The following is a 12,866-nucleotide window of genomic DNA, read 5'->3' as shown; positions in this document are numbered from 1 at the left end:
GAGTGTGCTCTTTAAATCAGCACTTGGGTGCTCAGTTAAGTGTCTGACTCTTGGTTTTGAGGTCATGACCTCATGGTTCATGGCTCTGAGCCCTGCATCAGGCTCTGTGCCAACAGCAGCACACAAACTGGTTGGTATTCTCTCTTTCTCCCTCTCTCTCTGTACCTTCCCTGCTCATCTGTGCTCTCTCTCTCAAAATAAATAAATAAACATTTAAAAAAAAAAAGAGAGAGACTAAGATCCATGATAACTCATCTTTAACACCTAACACTGGTAATTATCCCTTTCTTTTCTCCAATTTTTGTTATGATAAAATACACATAACATAAAATTTACCATCTTAACTATTTTTCAGTGTACAGTTAGTGGTATTATATATATTCATAATGTTGTGCAATCACCACTATCCATCTCCATAACTCTTTTCATTTTCCAAACTGCAACTCTGTACCAATCAAATGCTAACTCTCTATTCCCTTCTTCTCCCGGCCCCTGGCAACTGCCTGGAAACTGGCTGTCTTCCTTTCAAGCATTATAAAGGATAATTGAAGTCACAGACTGCAAAAAAGTAGATGTTATTTGAAGTGATTGTCATTTCTCATAAGCAATTTTAAAGTCCAAGTTTTTCTTTTTTTTTTTCCCGTGAGCATACATCTCCAAATTATGAAATAAAATAGTGGAAAAATAAGATTCTATTTATAAGTCAGTCCTATAAGCAAATTTCCACAACCTTCCAGAAGTACAGGAGAGAACAGAGGAAAACAGAAAACAGCAGAGTACAGGAGATAAGTGTTTCCTCCCACTTCCAAAAAAAGGTATAGTATTTTAACGACAAATACTAATTCTGAGACTTCGTCAGAATTGGGAACCACCTCTAAGATCATGGGAGACCTTATCCTATCACTACTAGGATAAAGATCCAATGCTGCCATAGCCTGAAGAGTTACTATGTTTGGGGTTTTCAATTTAAGTCTAAGGCAGACCCAGGCAAACAATATCTCCTCCTTTTCCTCTGTGTTTCTTATACCTAATAACACAATTTAGCCCCTATTCAACTTTACTAGTCCAATAAAAAGCCCAGTTTGTAAAGAACCATGGTCACCTCAGATAATTGTATCAGCAATAAAACTGATGATTCCTGCCAAATTCTTGTCTATTGTACTAGATCTACTTATCCCAAGATAGCATTCTTCCAGCACATTTATAATTTAATTTGTAATCTCTTATGATAGGAAATTTACACCCGCATCCAAAAAGACTGTTCATGATAAATACTGAGTTCCTTCCAGTTCAAAGATTTATATACAAAAAACCTAGTTGCCTTTCCTGTAAGAAACCATCTATTTCAAATAACTGGTTTAAAAATACCTTAAAAATTTGTTTGGCCTAATAAATCTGTTCTATAATTAACAACCAAGAACATCTGAATAGCACTTTATTGTTTTCAGTTATTGTTCTCATTATGCACATGAGGAAAAATTAAAATTCAGAGGTCAGGTTTTACCAACCTCTAGTCTCATGCTTTAACATCATGGGATTCCTCTAGAATATTATGATGCTTTGTACCAACACACCAGAGGTTAAATATATTAAATGGAAATAACAGAAATACTCAATTCTTGGAGAACTGGAGAACAAACAACAAAATCTAAGAATTATGTGCTTTACACAAGTCCAGCTTCCCCTAGCAATATAAACCGTTAGGAACCTTCTGCAGAAACCTAGGGTAATTCTGGAAACACTGGTTCGGGTAAGGATTTAAGCCCCAACCTGAAATACCACAATTGCCAAACAGCAATGCTCTACTTTTCCTTCTAATCATTCATAATTGTGGTCGATATTCAGGTTTGCTCTCTCTCACTTGGCTCGAACTCCCTGAAATCCGGCCGTGTCTGCCTTCCTCACCTCATCGCCAGCGCCTGGCACAGCCTGCTGCATAGGAATGGATGGATTCGAAACAAAATAGGTGAGCTCAGCCAGGGCCAATGCTCTGGAAACTTCTGTCTCCTTCTGAGGTCAGGACACCCTTCCAATCACAAGTTTGAGTCCTGGCCTTGTCCCCTGCAGGGAGGGGCCTAGCTGCTGTCTGCAAGTCACTCAGCATTTCTGTGCCGAACTTTCCTCCTCTAGACAGTGGGAGAGACTGTAAGTGCTTAGTAGGAGAGGCCGGAAGTAGCTCGGCCCAGTGGTCTGGAGTTTACCTGAGGGCACCTTGGAAGGGAGGGTGGCCCGCAGCTGCGCAGTCTCCGTTTGCTGCGGATGCTCCCGGCCCGTCACGGCGACACTGCTCACTCTGCGCTGTAAGACTCCGCACCGATTTTTAGTGATTAATTCATTCACTTTCACCATTATTTTCCAGAGCCCATCCTGGCCAAGGGCCTTCACCTGCGTTCTAATCCCCACGGGAAACACCTAAACCTCAAATGCAAACATCCAAGAACGTCCTAGTAACCATAAATTTGTTCCTAGAATTCGGATGCCTCATTTTTCCCAAGAAGCTGTGGGTGAAACCTGACTATGACGGCATGCAGCCCCGCAGGGCCAAGAAGCTGGATCCAGGACTGGTTCCCTGAGGCTAGGGGCGGCGCCTACACATGGCGTCGGGTGTGGCCTGAGCACCAATGCGCAGGCGCGGAAGCAAGACCGCTGCGCCCCCTGGGGACGGAAGTTTAAATCCAGATTCACGTGGGAGTTGGGAGCGTGGTGACCACAAGTAGGCGGGGGTTTTCCTGTTGGGGGCGAGGCCTCAAAGACTTCCCTCCCCAACGCCGGAAGTGGATTTCTCCGCGCCACGCTAGCATTTGTGGGAGAGGGCAAGGGGAGAAGGTCCTGGCAGCTCCTGTCCGAAGCCAGAAGCAGGCGTCAAGTCCACCCTGGAAGGCAGGGGCCCTCCCTGCCAGTAGTCCATGGAGCTTTTTGCGGCAGTACACCTGATTCGGCTTGCTCATGCAGACGTAGGGCAGCTCACCTGAGGCGGCCAGCAAGTAGATGTTGCAGATACGTTGCCGGGATGGCCCCAGCACAAAGAGCAGCAGAAAGAGTGTGCCTCCAAACACCGCTGCGTCCTCCTTAGCTCCCTCAAGGGTCCCCCAAGGCCCGAAACTGGGGCTGCAAATCCCCGCCGTCCTGGGACCAGCTCGCCCTTCAGCCTCCCCGCACTCCCACTGGCCTGATATGGTTCCATAGCCATTGGCTGGCTGATTGAAGGGCCCGCGCGCTCCTCAGGATAGTAACTCCTGGTTTTGCCTGGCTCTGAGCCGGCTGTGAGGAGGTAGGTGTGACCTTTTGGGTCTAGGCTCTGCTCTAGGCCTGGTGAGGCACCGAGCCAGATGGCCGTTTACAGAGGGTTGACGCCAAAAGCATTGAGGACATGTTAGCGATAGCCTCCCTCGCTGGACTAGTGGATCCTACCTCCCTTGTAGCCAGCCCTTTATTAGGGTGCCTTTTCAGGAACAAGGTCCTAAACTGGCGAGGTTATCAGCACTGCAGTCTTTAGCTGAACCTGGTAATTTTTAAAATCTCCATCAGAGAATTGACCATCAGTCTAAAGAGAAAATAATTTTACTATTTTGCATGTTTTATTATTCATCTGATTTTCTTCCCTTCTTGTTGAATGGATTCAGAATGAGCCTCACCAAAATGTGCCAGTTTGGCCTGTGGGTTATTTTGAGCTAAAGACAATCAAGGCTGGTAAGATTCAGGAAGAGCTTTTTACCTCTCACTTAAATGCCTAAAATAACTTAGATAGAGGACCTGGTCTAAGAAGGGCCCTGTCACCAAGACATGACTGCAAAAGAGTACAAGCTAAGTGTGGTAAGCTGTGGGGAAGTTGCCAAGACTTGTTTGTTCAAATTCCTCTGTGTCCCATTAGACAGATATCTAATTACCAAACTGTCTGCTCTTCTTAAAGCCCTGTAAATTACTCTCCTCCCCTTTGAAGCCCCAGGTCCTTATCCCATTCCTTAGCTCAGTTTGGTTTATGAGCCTCAACTGCCAGACTTGCCCTTGAGTCTCATTTTTATGGTGCTCCTACACATATGAAATTAAATGTTTTTCTCCAGTTAATCTGTCTTATGTCAATTTAACTAGTGGAAGAGCCACAAGAATCTAGGAGGGTAGGGGGGAAATAGCCCCCCACCCCAACACACATTATGGTATGAAGCATTTTTATAAGTGATCCCTTAAGGACTGTGATAATTAAACAACATTTACTTGATCAACTCAGGTTACCTATCTTTCCATTCTGTGGTCTTCTAGAAAAATGGAAAAGTAACTGTGAAGATCATGCTAAATTCAGTCCTCAATTTTTTACCAGAGGCTAGTGGAGATGACTCAGGATGGCTATTGGGACTGCAGGTGAAACACTCTGAAGCTGAGGCACCAGGAGCAGAGGAATATCACCTGAAGGATGCCTGAGGTTAGTCATGCCTCCTTTCCCCAACGTCATCAGGTTTGTAATGCCTGGGCTAACCACAACTGTTACGTAGTATTGGTACTCCGTTCAGAAGTGCCTCCCTTCCATCGTTCATTTTCAAAAAGGATTAATTTCCATTCCAAAAATATCCTCCCATTCACATAAAGTAAGGACCATCCTTTCTTTGGCATGCTCCCCCAGCTGTATTTTCAGAGAACTGGAGACCGTCTGATAGACAAATGGCACTGATGAGATGCCTCCTCCCCCACTCATACCATCGCTTGAGAGCTAGCAGGGAGAAATCTCAAAAATCACCAAACATCTTTCGGAATAAAGATCCTCCCTTGTCACCATTTATTATATTCTGTTAGTGCTCAGCAAAGAGAAATAGCTCCCTTTGTTCCTCATCCCCACGTCTGCTCCTAGAGTTATAGAAAATGGTAAATACATAAATAAAGTTTGTCTTTGGATTTTAATATGACAGGGATGTTTGGTGGAACAGGAAATGAAGGATTTCACTATTTGATGGCAGGGATCCCAACTTCAGGATGTAGGGTGGAATGGGTATGTGAACAAATGTGAAAACCTTGTACGTGACTCTGACATTTCTGTGTGCACGACAGTAATGGTTTCAACAGAGAGCAGTGCTACTGTGCTCCAGCGAGATCCTTTTTCTTACCCTTTGGGAATTGCCCCGCCATGACTCATCCTGAGGGGAAGCATCAGGTGAGAGTGTCTCAGAGGCTCCCTGTCAGTTCACGAACAGCTAAGATGCTGGCCTGAACCCCGGGTGCTTAGCTGACAGTCCTCCCCTGGTGCACAGCAATGCAGCCAGCACCAATGTGCCTCCTTTGCACATTTCATTATGTGCATTCCCGGTTGCATTTCATCAGAATTGAAGGAAGTAAGAGTCAAAGAAGTGCCAAGCCAAGCCACATTGGAGCCTGAGACAAAAGAGAAAAACAACATATCTGGTGTTAGCATATTAAAATTTTGATATTTTGTCCATCGTGGATTTTTGTATTAATTTTGATTTTACAGAGTTATATGAAAATATTACCAAGATTTAGGGCCTCCCTTAAGTTTTGTTCCCAAGGTAAATGCCTTGCTTTCCTACTAGTCCCAACCCTGGGAGGTAGTACCCAAATGATGATTTTGATGACAGAGTGGTATATGGAAACAGGTTTGCCCACTTGGATTTACCTGGCACTCCTAGGAGTCAGGCACTGAGCTACGGCTGGCAAAGCAGTTGAGCCTCTGGGTGGGATTTGGGGAGCCTTATGAAAGTCTCTCTTTGACCACTAGAAAAAAAAAAAGTACTCCCCTTTGCCTTGAGTTCAATCTTTACCAAATAATTTATGAGTTAAACATTCCCTAAAATAAGCTACGTTGGAAAATGCAAACAGAGCACAGTAAGAGGAAGTTCCTAAAACTGTGCTTATCCATGCATGAGTTTATTCCATTTTATTAGAAGCAAGACAGAATGGGAGGCATGATGACACGGATTTGTTGGAGGTGGTGGCATGGTGGTGATGATGGAGGTGGGTGTGGAGTTTCAACAAAGGGATGCAGAAAGGAAAAGGAGGGTTTCAATGAGAAACTTATTTTCTTCACAATTTTCCAAAGTCTAGACAGCTGTAGAGAGATAACCTTTCTCCCAGGAGTCATTCCTGCCATGTCCTGGGGATGCTCAGATGACCACCGCCCTGCCACTGCCTCTCCTCCAGCTCCCTATGGGAGCATCCTTTAATCTTGACATTTTCTATTCTTTCTTGTATTCAAATAGATTAGAAGTCTAGAATGGATGAACCCTTTATAACCATCTTGTTAAAAACCTTCTTCCAAATGTTGTATCTGAGACTCAGGATGTGTAATGTTCTCTCCGAGGTCACACGAGACAGCACCGACCAGAAATTTGGGCTCAGGACTTGCCACATGTTCCTTCTGTCATTCATCACAAAATTATTCGGCACCTACTAGATTAGTTACTAGGGATGTAATGGTGAACAAAACCAGTCATGGCCCCTGCCTTCCTGGGATTTACAGTCTTAGACAATGCAAACATCAAATAATCACAAATAGATATACCGTTACAGTTTTCTGAAGTAAAGAACAGTTCTGTAACATGTATACTATAGGAAATATGATCTGTGTTGGGTGCCAGAAATAGCACTTGAGCCATAGAACTAGCTTATACCCAGGGACTTCACTTCCCCAGAATATTGTTCACTGCAAGTTTTACTGAAATTCTTCTCAAGTAACTGGTCTTATATGGAACACGGAGTGCCAAGTAAGAAGGAAAAGGAAAGTGATGTAACAAAATCTATTCCTTAAAGTTTATAGGTATCACTCAGAGGCACTTAAGTCCTAATTTTAAGGTATCTTATTCTTGCTTTGCAAATTATTTTCATAAACATTCTTATATTGTTCTCCTGAAAATAGTAACTTTTTTAATTTTTAATTTTAATTTTTAATTTTATTTTTTTTAATTTATAACCAAATTAGTTAGCATATAGTGAACAATGATTTCTAGATTCCTTAATGCCCCTTACCCATTTAGCCCATCTCCCCTCCCACAACCCCTCCAGTTTGTTCTCCATATTTAAGAGTCTCTTATGTTTCGTCCCCCTCCCTGTTTTTATATTATTTTTGTTTCCCTTCCCTTATATTCATCTGTTTTGTGTCTTAAAGTCACCATATGAGTGAAGTCGTATGATATTTTTCTTTCTCTGACTGACTAATATCACTTAGCATAATACCCTCCAGTTCCATCCATGTAGTTGCAAATGGCAAGATTTCATCCTTTTTGATTGCTGAGTAATACTCCATTGTATAAATATATCACATCTTCTTTATCCATTCATCCATTGATGGACATTTGGGCTCTTTCCATACTTTGGCTATTGTTGATAGTGCTGCTATAAACATGGGGGTGTATGTGTCCCTTTGAAACAGCATACCTGTATCCCTTGGATAAATACCTAGTAGTGCAAAGTCTGGGTTGTAGGGTAGTTCTATTTTTAATTTTTTGAGGAACCTCCATACTGTTTTCCAGAGTGGCTGCACCAGCTTGCATTCCCATGAAAACAGTAACTTTGAAGAAGGAAATGGTACGTTGAATTATTATTAAATATAACCAGGCCAGTGTCAGAAATGACAACTGACAATCTGAATATGAAAAAGGAAAGGATAATTATAAAATACAGATGTAAGAAAACAAAAAGCAACTCTCTTGGATCATTTAGGGTGGGGAATATCAATCTCACACTTCTCAAAACCTGAGGATATCATCTTAGGACGACCAAAGACAAAAATTCATGGTCTTGTTAGTTTAAACATGCTCATCAAAGAAGATTGAAGTTGTTTAAGAACATCCTTTCATAAGAGTGCGGGAGAAGTATGTAGTAAATTTTTAGAAGGTTTGACTAAGTTTCCAAAACACTAAGAAAAAACTAACACTTGAAGGGTTGACTTCAGTTACCTAGAAAACATCCTTCAGGACCACTGAGTTCCTGACAGTGATGATGAAGTACAATGATGATGACATGAAGCCTCATAGCAGGGACTTGCTGATGCAGTGGGTATGCCCCGGCTCCTTTTCACTGGTTTTGTAGATCCGTACTTTCAGGGGGCATAAGAGATTCATCTGGGAACGCCTGGGTGGCTCAGTTGGTTGAGAGTCCAACATTGGCTCACGTCATGATCTCATGGTTTGTGGGTTCTAGCCCCATGTCAGGCTCTGCACTGACACCTCAGAGCATGGAGCTTGCTTCAGATTCTGTGTCTCTCCCTTCTCTCTGCCCCTCCCATGCTCATGCTGTGTCTCACTCTGTCTCTTTCTGTCTCTCAATAATAAAAAAATGTTAAAATTTTTAAAAAAGAAGAGATTCGTCTGGTGTTTGCCTCTAAGCCAAAAAATAATTTTAATCATTGTGGAACATGACCTGGGCAATTCTTTGATGTCATGTGTGGAACTTGTTCACTTCTCAGAGTGACCAACCTGGTACATCGCACTGCATCTTGGGCCATCCTATTCAGCTCATTTTCTTCCAATAACTTTGAAATACCTCCTGTTCTTCAGAAGAGACATTTGTAGGTGATTGGGGGACAGAAGTTTTATTTGTGTGGGGTTTGAAGACCAGCATTTTGAATATGAGAGAAGGAGTGGGAAATTTTGGGGGCCTGCAGGAGATGGAGGGCCAGTAAGACTTCCCACTGGTATACCTGGATTCCTACTTTCTGACTATCCCAAATCATCCCACCCCAGGCCTGCTCCACAGTACCTTCACTGGGAAGTCTTAAAATGCTCTGGACCATAGTAACCTACACATCTGAGTCACTCCAGCCTTCACAACCCTATCACTCTGATTGGCTTTCACTTCTCAGTGCCTTCTCTTTTTAATCAATTTCTTGTAGAAAACCAACCTCCATGTTTCAGAGCCAAAATATAATGAGAAAACAGACTTTGGGATAAAGAGGAACAATGGCTTTATTGCTTTGCCAGGCAAAGGAGACTTCAGTAGACTATGGCCTTCAAAAACTGCAAGGCTGCTCAGAGAGAGAGGTGGGGAGTGGGGTTATTGGGAGGTACAGGAGCTAGCCGGCTTTGACAGGAATTGTGTATGTGCTGTCAGCCTTGTTTTTCATGTTTTCAGGGTGGTACTGGATTCCTAAAACAAAAGGTTCAGAAAGTAGGAGGGGAGGTCTGTGGAAGAAAGGGGAAAAAAGGTTACTTTAAAATTGAGCTTCACTGAAACATTAGTGCAGCCATTTTAATTTTTGTTCAACTTTATGCTATTAAGCAGTTTCATTTTGATGAGAATGATGCTGAATTTCTGGAGGGAAGGATGTAAGATTTCTGTCTTATTTTCTTGAATCCCAACATCCTTCCACATGGGTAGGCAGGCACTATGGTCCCTATCTATAATGGATGATTGGCAGCTGGGAAAGTCTCCTCTGTTAAGACTCCTCTCTAGAGGGCCCTCTAGGGAGAGTGATGCAAACCATTTTTCAGGCTCAAACAGAAGGCATGTTTTGTCTCTAAGTTGGTTCATCAGGCAAACACTTGGGAAGCATTTATCCACAGCAAGGCATCGTACCATCTGCATTGAACTTGTTCTCAGAGAAGCAAAAGCCCAGATACAGAGGCAGGTCTGTTTCAGAGAAGCAGGAATAAGCCCTACTGACACTGGTCTGAAGAGCAGTCTTTCCTCCTTTAATGTCTTCTTTTGAGTATATCTCACTCCTACCTGGGAGATGGAGCAGTAATTTTCTTGATTATGCTTCATGCCACAATGATACATCCTTGCATCTGTTGGCCATACTTCTAGAAGGCAGAGGGTGACCTGATATTATAGTAGTGTAGGGTCAACATGGCACAAAGCTTACAGCAACTTAGAGGATTTTAGAATTAGAAGAAACATCAAGAAGCATTCACTGGTCACAGAACACAGATTTGTGTTTGCAAACCACTCAAAAGTCATGGTAAGAGTCACAGGACAGCTCAGGACCTGTGGCAGCACACAATCAAATTCCAGCCCCCACTCCACCCCCCACCCCGTGTAGGGCTTAGCTTATTAGGAAGGTGCAGCAATAACATGCTGGTCGTAACTGTGCCAAGAGATCTTCACCAGCCAGAGATCTAATCGAAACAGATATAAGTAATATGTCTGGTGGAGAATTTAAAGAAAAATCATAAGGATACTCACTGGACTTGAGAAAATCATGGAAGACATCAGGGTATCCTTTATCACAGAGATAAAAGAGTTAAAAAAACATAAATGAAAAATACAGTGAGATTTGAAACCATGTGGATGTAATGACCACAAGGATGGAGGAAACAGAGGAACGAATAAGTGGTGTGGAAGGTAGAATAATGGAAAATAATGAAGCTGAACAAAAGAGAATGAAGAACTATGAATCATGAGAATAGACTTAGGGAACTCTTGACTTGGTCCAACATAGTAACATTTGTATCATAGGAGTCCCAGAAGAAGAAAAGAGAGAAGGGAGGGCAGAAAGTTTATTTGAGGAAATTATAGCTGAAAATGTCCCTAACCTGGAGAAGGAAACCAATATCCAATTCCAGGAGGCACAGAGAACTCACATCAAAAGCAACAAAAGCAGGTCAACATCAAGGCATATTGTAGTTAAATTTAGAAAATTTGGGGGCGCCTGGGTGGCTCGGTCAGGTGGGCGTCCGACTTCAGCTCAGGTCATGATCTCGCGGTCCATGAGTTCGAGCCCCGCGTCCGGCTCTGTGCTGACCGCTCAGAGCCTGGAGCCTGTTTCAGATTCTGTGTCTCCCTCTCTCTGACCCTCCCCCATTCATGCTCTGTCTCTCTGTGTCTCAAAAATAAATAAACGTTAAAAAAAATTTTAAAAACTTGCTGATAAAAAATCCTAAAAGCAACAAGACAAATGAAGTCCCTAACTTACAAGGAAAGACCCACAAGGCTAGCTGAATTTCTCTACACAAAAACTTGGCAAGCCAGAAGGGAGTGGCATGATACAGTTAATGTATCAGTGGGGAAAATCTGCAGCCAAGAATACTCTATCCAGCAAGGCTATCATTCAGAATAGAAGGAGAGAGAGTTTCGCAGACAAACAAAAACTAAAGGAGTTCATGACCAGTAAACCAGCCCTGCAAGATATATTAAAGGGGACTCTTTGGGGGAAAAACAAAAGTAACAAGGAGAGGAACAGAGAAATTTTTGAGAAAAAAATGGCAAAGCAAGTAATAAAATGGCACTAAATCCATATCAATAATTACTCTGAATTATTGAATGGTCAAAATGCTTCAATTGAAAGGCATAGGGTGTCTGAATGGATAAAAACCCAAGCTCCATCTATATGCTGCCTACAGGAGACTCATTTTAGACCTAAAGACACCTGAATATTGAAAGTGAGGGATGGAGAAACATCTATCATGCAAATGGAAGTCAAAAGAAGTCCAGAGTAGCAATTCTCATATCAGACAAACTAGACTTTAAACCAAAGACTGTAAAGGAGATGAAGAAGGACTCTATATCATAGTAAAGGGAGCTATCCAACAAGAATATCTAACAATTGTAAATATTTATGACCCAAACATGAAAGAATCCAAATATATAAAACTAGTAAAAAACAAATAGAAAGGACCTCATTGATAATAATTGTTTTTAGACAGATCATCTAAGCAGAAAATCAACAAGGCAACAATGGCTTTGAATGACACACTGTACCAGATGGACTTAACAGATATATTCAGAATATTTCATGCTGAAGCACCAGAATACACATCCTTTTCTAGTGCACATGGGACATTCTCCAGAGTAGATCACATACTAGGTCTGAAATCAGACCTCAAAAAGTACAAACAAATTTAGATCATACCATGCATATTTTCTGACTACAAGACTATGAAACTTGAAGCCAGCCACAAGAAAAAATTTAGAGCACAGATACATGTAAGGTAACAACATGCTACTAAAGAATGAATGGGTCAACCAGGAAATCAAAGAAGAAATAAAACAAATACATGGAAACACTTGAAAATGAAAACATGATGGTTGAAAACCTTTGGGATGCAGCAGAAGCAGTCATAAGAGGGAAGTATATAGCAATACAAGCCTACCTCAAGAAGCAAAAATATCTCAAACAACTTAATCTTACTCCTAAAGCATCTAGAAAAAGAACAACAGGGGCACATGGGTGGCTCAGTCAGTTGAGCATCCACCTTCAGCTCAGGTCATGATCTCACAGTTCGTGAGTTTGAGCCCCACATCGGTCTCACTACTGTCAGCACAGAGCCTGCTTTGGATCCTCTGTCTCCCTCTGTCTGCCCTTCCCCTACTTGCGCTCTCTCCAAAATAAATATTTTTTTTTTAAAGAAAAAGAACAACAAATGGAGCCTAAAGCCAGCAGGAGAAGGGAAATAATAAAGATTAAAACAGAAATAAATGATACAGAAACTAAAAACGAACAAACAGACTAGATCAATGAAACCAGGGGCTGGTTCTTTGAGAAAATTAATAAAACTGATAACCCCCTAGCCAGACTGATAAAAAAGAAAATAGACAGGACCCAAATAAATAAAATCAGAAATGACAGAGAAGAAATAACAGCTAACAGCATAGATATACAAACAAAAGAGAATATTATGAAAAGTTATATGCCAATAAATTGGATATCCTGGAAGAAATGAATAAATTCCTAGAAACATATAAACTACCAAAACTGAAACAGGAAGAAATGGAGAAGTTGAACAGACTGAAAACCAGCAAAGAAATTGAATCAGTAATCAGGAATCTCCCAACAAACAAAAGTCCAGGGCCACATGAGTCCACAGGGGAATTCTACCAAATATTTGAAGAATGGTTAATACCTATTCTTCTCAAAGGGTTCCAAAAAGTAGGAATGGAAGGAAAATGTCCAAACTCATCCTATGAGGCTAGCATTACCTTGATTCCAA

At 41.8% G+C, this 12,866-nt stretch overlaps 1 long non-coding RNA gene across 4 annotated transcripts in view; it reads right to left on the bottom strand.

Annotated features, from left to right (window-relative positions):
• LOC128311820 (uncharacterized) overlaps positions 1-2,785 on the bottom strand; it is a 119,625-nt gene extending 116,840 nt beyond the window's left edge. For 2 of the 4 annotated variants that reach the window (XR_008290448.1, XR_008290446.1), the window contains exon 1: positions 2,202-2,728. This is a non-coding gene — a long non-coding RNA (uncharacterized LOC128311820). Of the gene's footprint in view, positions 1-2,201 lie in introns of all 4 variants that reach the window. The other 2 variants (XR_008290447.1, XR_008290449.1) reach the window with 2 other exon arrangements.
• Positions 2,786-12,866: the final 10,081 nt, after the last annotated feature.

This window comes from Acinonyx jubatus, chromosome D1 (genome assembly GCF_027475565.1).
Source record: "Acinonyx jubatus isolate Ajub_Pintada_27869175 chromosome D1, VMU_Ajub_asm_v1.0, whole genome shotgun sequence".
In the NCBI taxonomy this organism is placed as follows: domain Eukaryota; kingdom Metazoa; phylum Chordata; class Mammalia; order Carnivora; family Felidae; genus Acinonyx; species Acinonyx jubatus.
The sequence above is the reverse complement of the archived record's forward strand: the minus strand, read 5'-3'. Positions and strand labels throughout refer to the sequence as shown.